Source organism: Telmatherina bonti (genome assembly GCF_933228915.1).
Source record: "Telmatherina bonti genome assembly, chromosome: 7".
NCBI lineage: Eukaryota > Metazoa > Chordata > Actinopteri > Atheriniformes > Telmatherinidae > Telmatherina > Telmatherina bonti.
Window position 1 is genome coordinate 9235745 of NC_136625.1, and position 14328 is coordinate 9250072.

Below are 14328 nucleotides of genomic sequence, written 5' to 3' on the forward strand. Positions count from 1 at the left end.
TGTTCTTTGCATGCAGAAAAAAGACACTTTGTGGTTGGAAAAGAATCAAACATACAGTTTTAAGTCATCGAATTGTGTAAATATGTTTGACATCTGTTATCAAACAATACAAAAACAGCACGTTGGAAAGCAATGGAAAGGGTGTTTTAGTTTATTAGACTTTTGGTATCTTAGAGAACAAAAATCAATCTCCTAAAAACTTTTATAAGAAACTGCAGATTTACACTTTTTCCTCTTTTTTTTATTCTTAAGTCAACTTCAGCCTAAACAAAAACTGCCAAATATTTAATGTAATTGTTTAAAATCCTTTAAATGTTGGTTTGATGACATGATGTCACTGTTTAAAAAAACAAGATACATTTTGGGTGGTTGCTTATTTATTTTTCATTTTTATTTTAATTTTATCATTTATATGTTTTTGAAAAAAGCAGAGAAGTAGACTTTGATGCATTTTAAGTTTTTTCTGTGTTTTTTTCTTCTCCTGTTTATAATTTCCTTTTGGGTCATTAGAGAAATAAAGGGAATAAAAAAAAAACCTCCCAAAATCTGCAGTTAAAACATCAGATTAATTTTAGTTAATTTGTTTTCAGTCACCTTTTGTCCGAAATAAAACATATGTGATTATTCAAAGTACTTTAAACCTTTAAATTCCAATTTCATAACATGATGGTATGAACAGAAGAAAATACATACATCCTATATAATACATACTTGAGGGCATTAGTTGTAATTTACACCTGATAATGTCTGGAAGCTGCAGCTTCCCAGGAACGCTGGATTAGACTGAGTGAAATGGAAAATGCATGTTAAATTTACTAAGCATGAGAGGAAAAGCATGTATTTAGATCCGAACCTGCCACAACTTGTATTTTAAGACATTTCTTTTGTAGTTTTTCCATAAAAAATAGTGATGAGGTGGCCAAAGTGGTGTTTAAAGGGTTAAAATAATAATAATTTCATACTTGTTTTTTAATTTTGTGGGCAGTAAAGTTAATTTATAATTTCTATGTTTAAAGAAGCATCTTTAATGTTTTTTAAGCTCTGTTATGTAGGTGGGGGGGCTTTTTTCTCCCCCAATCACCTGAAATGGCAAGAAATCTTTCCGTGGTGTCCCGTTGACCTTCAAGAAAAATCTAAACCGGAATGTCAGAGTTTTTCTCTTGAAAAACTCTGACAGGAGAGTTTTTCATTTATAAAAGCATCTCAGCAACAACACCAACACTGAGAAGCTTCATGACGACGTAACGCCGTTAACCTGCGACGGCTCGGTGTGTTCAGCCGGATCACTCACATCGCAGCCTGATTGCATGAAACCTAAACGCTCACAGCCCGGAAATTACAATCAGATCATGTCTGGTTTTCCTGCTAAACCAACTCTGAGGGAAGTTTTGTTAAACTTCACCGACACGGCAACAACTTTTGTGTCACCTCATGCCTTCAGAACATCGCCATGGTAATACACCTGAAATGCCACAAATCCAAAAACTCAAACTTAAAGTTTTTCCAATTTAATTAAAAGATTCTGCTTTTTGACATCAGTTTAGCAGCGATTCCACCTCCCCAAGCTGGTTTATGACCAAAACAAAAGCAACTAATGGATAAAAGGTTTGACAGTAAAATTCAGGTCAGTTCTGATGAAGAAATCCTTCCAGACGAGGCTGTTTGGACGTTCTACTGAGTCTGTTTACACTCTGTTGGATTTCAGCATCTGTACATCATGTTGGCATTTCAGACACTTGCATAAGCCATAACAAACCCGGCAAACCGTGTGTGTGTGTGTGTGTGTGTGTGTGTGTGTGTGTGTGCGCAGGTGAACCAAGTTTTGTTTGTTTTAAGAGAAGAGGCGAAGCTCTGCGCGACACCCGGCTTTCAGAAAGCATCTTAATCACGATGAGGGAAATTTATGCGCTCTATGAAAGTGATGACTCAGCAGACTTCCGCTCGCTCATCGACACCTTCGTCTCTGAAGAAGACGTCGGTGATTCTGTTAGAGATCCTCTGAATCAGCTCAGGCTGCTGTGTAGCGTGTTGACGGACTCCGTAACGATCCTTCCACTGTGTTCCAGCTGGAACGGCCGTGCAGGTAGGTGTGTTTGCGTGTGTGTTTGCACACGCACGAGGCCGCAGCGTGGCTCTCGGTAATGAGACGAAGGTGTTGATGAAGTGGAATAAAGAAGGGAGGAATGTTGCCATTAGCCAAGCTGTCAGTCCAGAGAGAGGAGACTTTCCTGATAATTTCTAATTCACACACACACACACGCACACACACACACACACACACACTGCAACTCCATTTCACCTGCACTGCGAAATTGAGCCTGTCAAAATAACTTAAATAACAAGTAGCTCGCTGTCTATTTTTTATTTTATTTTTTTTTCCATCCCCGGTTGATAATTGCAACCCCACCTCCTCCAACACACTCTCAATTTCTCTTTCACCCCCTCACACACACACACACACACACACACACACCCTCACACACACACACACACACACACACACACACACTTTCTGTGCTGATTATGCAACCGCCTCTCTCCTGTTTTTAAGTGCTATTGTTGGCGCTCTCATTTCCTGCCCGCCGCTCCGGCTGGCTCGGCGGGGTCACGGATGAACCTCGATTGCCATTAATGCCAACATTTGACAGAACGTGCTGGAGATGAAATGCAGCGTCCTCTCAGCTGAAGTGCAACAGTGTGGGCGGGACACCTTTAAAGTGTCGTTTGTCATGTTCAACTAGAATATCAATCCACCCCCCCGTCCAGCCGGGTTTATGGAGCTTTTCTGAGACATTAAGCTTTACACGGCCGTTGTAACGATGTCGTTTCATCATCATTTACAGTCAGTCAGCGGCGCGGAGAAGAAAGTGGACGTCCGTCTCTTCTGACACAAACCCGCGTTTAAAAGTTATTCAGGTTTATTTGATGCGGTCTGACATCAAATCGGTCACCGTGTGGCAGAGAGGGAGTGACACGGAGGAGTAACGGTCTGTCGGCATGGTTTCTGCTCAAGGCCTGAACACACAGGTGTGTGTGTGTGTGTGTGTGTGTGTGTGTGTGTGTGTGTGTGTGTGTGTGGGGGGGGGTATTACACCACACACGTCTCATCCAGCTGAAGGAAATCATGACTAAGCCAGTGGGACAAATGGATGAGACCGGGAAGACGTCAAAATATCACAAAGTTTGAATATATTGAGTCTGAAAATTTACCCTGGTGACACAGGCGCACAATTTACACGTAAAAATGTAAATACGACCAAATTTCAACATATTTAATGAAAAACTGTTTTTATTTTTTTTTTTTTGTGTGTTTTTTGGGACAAGATTTCTTTTTTTTTTTCCTGGTCTATGTGAGTAAATTAAAACAAGAATATATTTCTTATCCAGATATAATTTCAGTTTCACTTTATTAGCAGTTTTTAACACGTCAAAGATTAATGTTTGTTCTTATCTCATATTCTGAGGATTTAATTATACGTTACACACCTTTACTTCCACGATTATTGCTCGACTTGTCCTAAAAATGTGTCGATGTTTAATGAAAGGAAACAGGATAGATGTGGTTCGGGTGATGGCGTGTATCATTGCTCCAATATTAAAATTTAAACTAAATTATATATTTGTCAAATTGCATGAATAATTCAGATGTTTAATTTTATGTATTTAAAAAAATCTGAGTTGAAATTGAAGTTTAGTACTGCACCCTTGATATATTAACACTTTTCCATTTAATCCAATAGGAAGGTGTCCCCAAACCTATAACAAATAGTGTATTACCAGTTAGTTCAGTTATCATGTATCTAATTTATATTAAAAGATCAAAAAACATATTATTGAATGCAGACATTTTTTGCCTATTATTTTATATTATATTATATTATATTATATATTTATGAATAAATTCAAGATATAAAGTTTATTTTGGTTTAATATTATGTTTCATTGCATATTTCATATATATATATATATATATATATATATATATATATATATATATATATTTCCCCATCTGATGGTATAATTGTTCAGATTAATCTGATTAATGTATGAAACATGTTACATATTTATCACCAGTCCCATTTCGGATATTTTGACTTTTGGGATGTTATTCTGATGCATGTGAACAGACTACATTTACCTGAACTGCATGTAATCAGCGACACGTTCTGTGACCCATCCATCGGTTCCGCTGGGTCGGTTTCCCTGGTCTAACCCAGAGACCGGTTCTGACTGCAGCTGATTAAAACCCGGTCGTCTCTCTGCCTCTTACACCGGATAGATTCTGACCTCGGCCCTCAGGAGCCAAAAGGACGATTAATGCAACCTTAGCAGCCAGACTCTGTGTTGCATTTTAAGAAGCCACGTTACCGCTCCTGTCACGTGCGTCTGCCCATTGTAGGAGGCTCCGGGGCCACCGGGGGCCATTGTCAAACGTGGGGGTGGATGTCAAGATGGTGGGCAGCGAGGTGGTGACCCTTATTGTCCAATGGAGGGTGGGTGGAAGACCCAGAGGCTACTTCCAGTGGTGCGTCACGGCCGTGAGAACGGGACCCCGTGAATAGGCCGGGGGTCAGGGTCAAGACAGCGGGCAGCTCAATTAGCACTTAAAGCAGGAGGAGAGCAGCTGAGATGGCCTTATCCCTGCTCCGTCTGTTCGTTTGACTTCGGCTTTTTAACGCCACCAGCAGTTGTTTTTGAAAACATGCTAATGATGCTCGTCGGCGTGAAGATGGTTACTGACTCATGCCCAAAAGCTGTCCTCTCCAGAGAGTAGAGCGCGTCAGGACAGATCCGGCACAGGTTGGAGCTTTGTTCTTCCTTTCTCCCCCCATCTCCCCACCTCTCCCCAGTTAAACCAGCCAACAGTTTACTTCCAGGTTTTACATCTTCTAAACGAAAACACGCATCACAAACCAGCGGCTGCTCCTTGCTAATGGTTGAAACGTCTTTTTATGTCGAGCAGTCAGCAGTGCCAAGCTGTTCGTATCATAATGTAGGAAAACAACATGGAAAAAGAGAAGAAAAATGTTAATAAGCATTTTCTTTACATCATTGTGGTCTGTAAAAGGAGGTAGAATTAGTTTTTCCAATGCCTGCCCACTTTTACTATGACTCATGTACATTATGAGTGTTTTTGTACAATAATACTCAACGTGTCACACAAACTATGTCTATAAAGTATAAGGAATGACTGCTGCTCCCACACACTAGTAGTGATTCATGGTTGGACATTTATGTTCCTCCAACAACAAAAAGCAGGAGAGAATCAGCATCACATCTTTTACACTTTCCCATTAAATCCAATGGGAAAGTGTTCCCAAACAGACCAGTACTGTTTCTATAAAAGTCCAGTTTGTCTGTTATTCCTGTTGCTTTATGTCATGAATGCAGAGTTTCTTGCTGGTGTCACATTGATGATCGCTAATAACGCTTAATATTGTTTTCTACAATAATGAATAATAATGAAACTAACATGTCAGAAGTAGTTTAATCTCTGGGATCAATTCAGAAGGTTTGATGTTTGCTGCTGATGCAGGATTTTGACTAAATGACCACGCAGGCCTACTGTTGCCCAGTTGGTAATAATATAATGTAGAAGTAATTACTGCAACTCTTAAATCAGCATGATTTATGAAGACGAAAGTTAAGAAATATATATGTAATATATATCTATATAATATATATTTTATCCAATCTTGATTTGTATTCATAGAATGTCCTACACATTGCTATTCTCTCCATCCGGTTAGTGGTTTTAGTCATTACCAGGTGTGAAAGCACCTTCTGGATGCAGGTAAACTGGGATCCTGGAGACACTAAAGAAAATGTGAGGAAGGCAACTCTGCAGAATGAGCTGGAAGGTTTTTTTTCTGTTTGAAAACACGTTTTTTTCCCAACACACTCCAGCAATTCTCACATTTTCCAACGCTCGTTCCCATCTCGTCACACAAATGCTCTGTGACAACTCCCCGCTGTCGCGTTTTAAAGCAGCGTCTCATGTCTAACATGCAGGATTGGGATTTGCACATCCATATTGTTTTATAGGAACATGAAAATTGAGAAAATGAGCAGAATTTATTTTAAAAAAGTTGCTCAAGACCAACATTTCTAGGTTAGCCTATACGTGATTTATCTTTTCCATCTTTCATTCATTCATTTTCCAAACGGCTTGGTCCGATGAAGGTTCCTGGAGCGAGAGGCGGGGTCCACCCTGGACAGCTCGCCAGTCCATCGCATCAATCTTCATTTATTGAATTACTTTTATTTATTTAGTTATCCATTTCTTTCTGTATTAATTTATTTATCTGTCAAACTCTGTGTTTTCAGGTGTATTTGACCTTTGTTTGAACTTTTTTAAAATCATATTTTACTTCATTGTTTTCCTCCTGGGGATCCGCGACACCATTGGCTCTGCCTGCTTGGCCTGCAGCGCTGTTGCCATGGTGATCATCCTGTGGTGGCTCGCTCTGTGGCCATGGGGGGGCTGGATCTCAGTGTAGGTGGATCCCCAAGATGTTCTTTCCTCACATCAGCATCAAGCCAGATGTTTATTTCTATTCATTTACCATTTTTTCCCCCCATTTTATTTCTTCTGATTTGTGCGGCTTGTTTTTATTTTAACATGCAGGATTTGTTCTGATCATATCAAGCACTTTGTGTTGTTTTTGGCGTGAAATGAACTTTATAAACGCAGCACTCGCTGCCATGATCAGCAACGAGTCTGTCACCATGGCAAACTGGAACCCAGGCCACTGACTTGGGGTGGGCTAATAAACACGACCCCCCTTTGTCCTGTTTGAGATTTCTGCATTTCATCATCTTGGTGATGAAGGTGAAGCGAGACCCAGGCGACCCGTTCAGTTTGGGTCATAATTAGCTTTCTGTGCTTATTAAAAGCTGATTCTGCTGTCGGAGGACTTTAACGACGGCGTTGTTGTCATGTGGGATGTTTGTCATCGTATCAGCCGTACTCAGCAGAATCCCCTGGATGGAACGACTAACCTCTCGTCCAGCTTCTGGGTTACCATGGTGATCACGTCCATCTAAATTATTGGCTTCTGTCTTAAAAACTTGAGGTTTATTGGAGTCTTGAAAAATAGTAGAATTTAATAATTCTATTTTTAAGACTTTAACATAATTTATTTACTCTTTGCCTCCTTCTTTCCCCTTATTGACATTAATTAAAGCCTAAAATTATGATTTTACTTTGGTTATGTTTGTTTATGGCTTATTTAGTCTTGCGTGTCATTCTGATGCACTGACACATGGAATCTGAGTGGAGTCACATTCACCGCGTTGCTACACACACACAACACACGTCGCTGTCTCAGTTTTCTACATACAGATGTTTTCTTCTTACTTTTTGCACAGCGTGTGTGCATGATTGGAACCAAGCAAACGATGTTGGATTGTGATGCCGCCGCCGGAGATGCTGCGACAGGCTGCAGACAGCGTCTCAGGTCTGCTTGCAGGTGTCATCACATCAACGCCTCAGCATGGTTTTACTTCACTGTGAGAATTTTCACCAGGTTTTCAGTCAGAAGGGGGATCCGTTCAGGGTCAGACCAGAACTACATCAGATACCTGGACTTTTGAGGTGCTTTAGAGGAGGCTTGAGGCATCGCTTTGCATCTGGCTCCCCAGTTTGGTGTCTCCTCGTTTTCTTCCATCTGAGTGGATTAGCATAGATCTTGTATGCTGACAGAACTGACCTTCGCTGCAGCTAAACACTTGTCAAAATGCCAAATGTAATTACCGGGCTCTTTAGGTCAAAGTAATGTGTTTCATCCACCTCACTTCGTCCTGTTATTGATGTGCAGGCCCGAGGTCCTCAGACTGCAGTCTTTCCTCTCGCCGCTCCACTTCCCTGCATGTGTTTGCGTGTCACAACAAAGTGGAAATGTATCTGTAATTACGGCTAAGTAATGCATTCAAATTGTGCGTTGCTGCACTGCTAGATGTCTTTCTGTGACTTTGTTGGCCTATCCACTCCCAAATCCTGTGATTATAGACAATTTGAAGATATCTCAGAGCTGCAGAGTGCTTCCCTAACGCTGCCTTTCAAAGGGCGTCTTCATCACCATAATCATTCCTCTGCAAAGTGCATGCTGGGAAGTTGTCAACTCTGTGCTGCAGTCTTGACATCGGCTGCATCTCATGGCCGTCCATCGTTGGCTGTTGGTGATGGAGGCGCACAATTCCTGCAGAACCAGTTGCAGAGGAATAGTTTTATGGCCGTATTTCATACCCTGTCCACTGGCGCTGTCATCATTAACACCGCTGACTGACTTTGTGTCATTGCAGTCATTGTGTGGAACTCCTTTAATTGTTGCCATTGATTGGCTGCGTGATTGCATTGGAAACAGCTCTGGTGTTGGGATCCATCCAGCGGTCTCCCCGTGCCCTGCAGGAGCAGGCTAATCCATTTCGGTTAACTTCATTTCGGCTCACCTGCTAATCAGTTTTCATCTCACGCCGAAGGCTTATCGATTGTCAAAGTTTCTCCCACCTGTTGCCAGAGAAGAGAACGAAGCAGGGAGAGAGAGAAATGATGCGTTTTTCGCCAGTTGTTGTCATGGAGCTGGAGGCGTCGTGTGAATTTCAAGATGCCTCATCTGGGTCTTGAAAAGCCAGTGCAGCCCTCCGCTGATCCAGAGTCACCTGTGGTTATTTTGGTCTGACTTCAGAGAGAGCGCGGAGCTTTGTGCTGTCCTCTGGAGCTTTGCAAGCATCTGTGAGTCCTGCCGTTGAGCGAAGAGGAGGGTTTGGCTGGGGGGGGGGGGGGGGGGGGGGAGGAGGAGGAGGAGGAGGAGGAGGGGGGGACACAGGTGTTGTGCCGAGCTAGAGTTTGCTCAGCGGTGCAATGTGATCCCCCCCCAGCCAACCTTGCAGCCACCCTGCCAGTCATTCAGCCAACCAGCCGGCCTGATTTCCCCAGCGTTGGCACTGGGCTGCTGGCACCGCCAACCCCTCCCCCACTCCCACTCCTGCAGCTGGCAGGATTTCTGCGAGTTGGCCTCAGCTCCTGACGTTCACGGCGGGGTTGGCAGACCTCGCCCAGATGGCCACCTTGTAGCAAAGCTGGCTTCACGCTTGCATCACTTCTCCGCCGTTCCCCCTGCTGCAGGGGGAGAGGGAGAGGACTTATGTTGGCAGCGCTCGTGCATTTCTGTACGTGAGATGTGGGAGTGCTAAACTCTGCTGCAGCTTTCACACTTTCTAATGATGATTTGTGCTGCTGCTTTTCATAGCAGCGACTGTTCTGTTTCTGTAAACGGGCACCATCCTGTCCATACACACACACACACACACACAGTCACACACACACACACACACACCACACACACACACACACACACCACACACACACACACAAAAACCAACACTGCTTTCTCATTTACCTCTGAACGGACCCATAATGGCTTCATCTTTTACATTCAAAGTGACAAGGTAGTGTCAAGGTGTCTCTTTGACTTCATCTTTTATTTATCATCTAATTTTAAATCTTGCTGTATTTCCCATCATTTCTGTCCCTTTAACGCTGAAATCCCGCCTGAACAAAAGAACAAGACTGGACCTCCCCAAAACTGGTTGGAGCTCAAGCTGAATAATTTAATATACATTTTTAAACTACAATGGATGAGACTGAAGTCATTGCGTATAATTTTCTTAATATCCTCAGATTTAATTAGTGTCTGTCTGACTGCTCCTAATTATCCATTTTTCATCTTGCTGTTTTTTTTTTCTTACTCTCCTCTGTTTTCAGCTTCCTCTCTGCCACACGATGTGACATATAATACCTATATTATCACAAAATTACAGTTACTGAAATATTAAGGCGTTATCATGAAGACGCTGAGGTTTTATCTTGCCAGGAATTGACACCGTTTGCAGTCTTTTATTATACCATTTGCTATATATAGTAAATAATGTAGTCTGTGGAGTCGATAACTAGAAATATTCTAAGAAATATGAGCAGATTGTACTTGTACAAAGTCGTGTTGAAGTTTCTTAGAAATATCTATCACTTTTATTTTGGATATAAAAGTTGCACAGAAAAAATGCCAATGAATGGACGTATTTCTCATTTATGTAATTGTTGCAATAACAATCTCAATGTGACTAAAATATTAGTGTTGTGGAAGCTGAAGCCATCGGATCTGCTACCAGGTGTGAACATTGGAGATGTAGAGTAATCTAAGTACTTTAGTTTGAACAAACCCTGGAGAAAATGTGATGATACAGGCCAAGAAATCCAGAAAATATTTTTGGAAAATAGTCAGCAAATACTTTGCAACTTTTATGAAAAAAAAAAAAAAAAAAAAAACATAAAAAAATCTTCCAATTTGCACCAAAATTTCATGTCCATCGGGGAGATTCAGCAGGACGTTCAAACCAGACTGGTCTGAGACTAATTATCTCCACCAATAAAAACCCACCGTGTCCAGAACCAGATCAACATGAAGAATTAATCAGTTCGTAGTGAGTTTCAGGCCCCACAGCTGGTGAATATTTCATGCAGATCTGTCCACTACTTTCAACCATCAGACAAGTAAACAAACACTAATCTTGTAACCTTGTGTGAAGACAGAAACTACATACGTGGGAAAAAAAGCAGCTTTCTCCCCCACTGCTCCCCTCCCAGGTGGAAGAAAACTCTGCACTAGTTACCCAAATGTTTTGGCTTCCATCTTTAGAAAAGTAAACATCAGAAAGTAAATTATCAGAAGGTCAAATTAATTGTGATTAAATAAATAAAAAAGTCTTCATGTTTACGGGCATGAACGTGCATATTTGCCGCGCACCTGCATGTGCATCTACGACACGCACCTGCACGTGCATCTACGACACACGTGCATCTACGACACACGTGCATCTACGACGCGCACCTGCATGTGCATCTACGACACGCACCTGCACGTGCATCTACGACACACGTGCATCTACGACACACGTGCATCTACGACGCGCACCTGCACGTGCATCTACGACACGCACCTGCATGTGCATCTACGACACACGTGCATCTACGACGCGCACCTGCACGTGCATCTACGACACGCACCTGCATGTGCATCTACGACACACGTGCATCTACGACACGCACCTGCATGTGCATCTACGACACACGTGCATCTACGACACGCACCTGCATGTGCATCTACGACACACGTGCATCTACGACGCGCACCTGCATGTGCATCTACGACACACGTGCATCTACGACGCGCACCTGCACAAGCATCTACGACACGCACCTGCATGTGCATCTACGACACGCACCTGCACGTGCATCTACGACACACGTGCATCTACGACACACGTGCATCTACGACGCGCACCTGCATGTGCATCTATGACACGCACCTGCACGTGCATCTACGACACACATGCATCTACGACGCGCACCTGCACGTGCATCTACGTCGCGCACCTGCACGTGCGTCTACGTCGCGCACCTGCACGTGCGTCTACGACGCGGCGCACCTGCACGTGCATCTACGACGCGGCGCACCTGCACGTGCATCTACGATGCGCACCTGCACGTGCATCTACGACGCGGCGCACCTGCACGTGCATCTACGACGCGGCGCACCTGCACGTGCATCTACGATGCGCACCTGCACGTGCATCTACGACACAGCGCACCTGCACGTGCATCTACGACGCGCACCTGCACAAGCATCTACGACACGCACCTGCATGTGCATCTACGACACGCACCTGCACGTGCATCTACGACACGCACCTGCACGTGCATCTACGACACGCACCTGCACGTGCATCTACGACACGCACCTGCACGTGCATCTACGACACACGTGCATCTACGACGCGCACCTGCACGTGCATCTATGACACGCACCTGCACGTGCATCTACGACACACATGCATCTACGACGCGCACCTGCACGTGCATCTACGTCGCGCACCTGCACGTGCGTCTACGACGCGGCGCACCTGCACGTGCATCTACGATGCGCACCTGCACGTGCATCTACGACACACGTGCATCTACGACGCGCACCTGCACGTGCATCTATGACACGCACCTGCACGTGCATCTACGACACACATGCATCTACGACGCGCACCTGCACGTGCATCTACGTCGCGCACCTGCACGTGCGTCTACGACGCGGCGCACCTGCACGTGCATCTACGATGCGCACCTGCACGTGCATCTACGACGCGGCGCACCTGCACGTGCATCTACGACGCGGCGCACCTGCACGTGCACCTACGACGCGGCGCACCTGCACGTGCATCTACGACACACGTGCATCTACGATGCGCACCTGCACGTGCATCTACGACACACGTGCATCTACGTCGCGCACCTGCACGTGCATCTACGACGCGCACCTGCACGTGCATCTACGACGCGCACCTGCACGTGCATCTACGACGCGCACCTGCACGTGCATCTACGACGCGGCGCACCTGCACGTGCATCTACGTCGCGCACCTGCACGTGCGTCTACGACGCGGCGCACCTGCACGTGCATCTACGATGCGCACCTGCACGTGCATCTACGACGCGGCGCACCTGCACGTGCATCTACGACGCGGCGCACCTGCACGTGCACCTACGACGCGGCGCACCTGCACGTGCATCTACGACACACGTGCATCTACGTCGCGCACCTGCACGTGCATCTACGACACACGTGCATCTACGTCGCGCACCTGCACGTGCATCTACGACGCGCACCTGCACGTGCATCTACGACGCGCACCTGCACGTGCATCTACGACGCGCACCTGCACGTGCATCTACGACGCGGCGCACCTGCACGTGCATCTACGACGCGGCGCACCTGCACGTGCATCTACGACGCGGCGCACCTGCACGTGCACCTATGCAGCGCACCTGCACGTGCACCTACGTCGCGCACCTGCACGGGCACCTACGTCGCGCACCTGCACGTGCATCTACATCTTTCTCAGCAGGATGGGAGCCATGTGTTTTATTTCTTTCTTATTGGAAACTTTCAGGACCTTTTTTCTCCCTTGCCGCCATTATGACCAACTCTTGACTGAAGCTGCTTGTTGCTCGCTGTGTCTGCAGCCCGAAGAGGCTACTGGGCCCCGCCATCTCATTTCTAGTCGTCTTGAAGATGCCTGATGAGATGTAGAGGCAGACAGCTGGATTGATTGGCCCCTCTTGAGTGTGCAGGCCTTGATTACAACTGCACTTGAGTGCCCCCCCTTCCTCCTCCTTCCCCTCACTTTTTCTCTGTCTTCTCTTTAGTGTGCCCCTCTCCTCTCTCCCTCCTCCGTTCTCCTTTTCCCATGATTTCTTTCACCTACAAAGAAAGAGGGTGGAAGAGGAGAAGCTGCTGGGGAGAGGGTAGAAAAAAGCAGAATTACTAATGAAGACTTGGCTTTGTATGGTTCTGCCTGCACGGGAAAGTAGAACAGGAGTGCGGATGGATCTGCCTATTAAGGGCTTGTTAGAGATGAATTCGGAATCACAATTAAAGCTTTGATGTGAGAGAATTGGATCAATATTTCAAGAGCTAAGCTGGGATGGAGCTAATCGTTTACAAAATTTGAATTTGTGCGTTCGCTTCCCGTCTTTGCAGTAAATTAGAAATATCTTGCTACTATAAACACCCTGCCGGTGTATTATTAGAAAACAAGCACTAAAGAGATTCCTCAAGCTCCACGTCCTTCCTCGTGCCGCATTTAGAGGATGTAACTGCAACCACAGGACATCTGAAGTGTAGATTCACCAAATTTACATCTGACACTACAAATGGATCATGTGATGGTGTTTTCAGATTACATGTGTCTTAATCTGTAAAATATGTGTTCAAGTTTAATTTGGACATGCAAGAAGAAGCTCAAACAGAATGGCTATCCACAAAGCATGATGGCAATCACTAAGCGGGATGAAGAAGCGACTCAGTGTATGACCTTTGTTTCTTATGGGCTGTTTGTTTATTCTGCTTTAATCCTCGTGGACTAAACTCATTCACAGTAATACTAAAGGGGAAGAAAAGGAAGAAGCGAGAACATGTGAACTTTATGTGGTTTTCTCTGTATGCACATGTCCAACTCGTCAGGGTTTCAGTACTTTTTACACAACTTGCTGTCCAAAACAAAATGCTAAATGGCAAGATTCACAAGTGTGTGATCCATAAATCGACCAGTAGCTTTTCTGGTTCAATCAGAATCTGCATTTAAGCAGTCTTCAACATGCTGTTCACATGTTGACCTCATGAGACTAAGATGCCTAACAACTGATCAGCTGCACTTCACCATTATGAGGCTTCTCAACACAAATACAAAGAGACTGGAAGAGTCACAGAAAAGGCAAAG

The 14328-nt window shown here is 44.7% G+C and overlaps 1 protein-coding gene across 1 annotated transcript in view; it reads left to right on the top strand.

Annotated features, from left to right (window-relative positions):
* Positions 1-14328, top strand: part of LOC306758407 (receptor-type tyrosine-protein phosphatase N2-like) — a gene marked incomplete at both ends in the record, with an annotated part of 265555 nt that overhangs the window by 96576 nt on the left and 154651 nt on the right. The window lies entirely within an intron of this gene.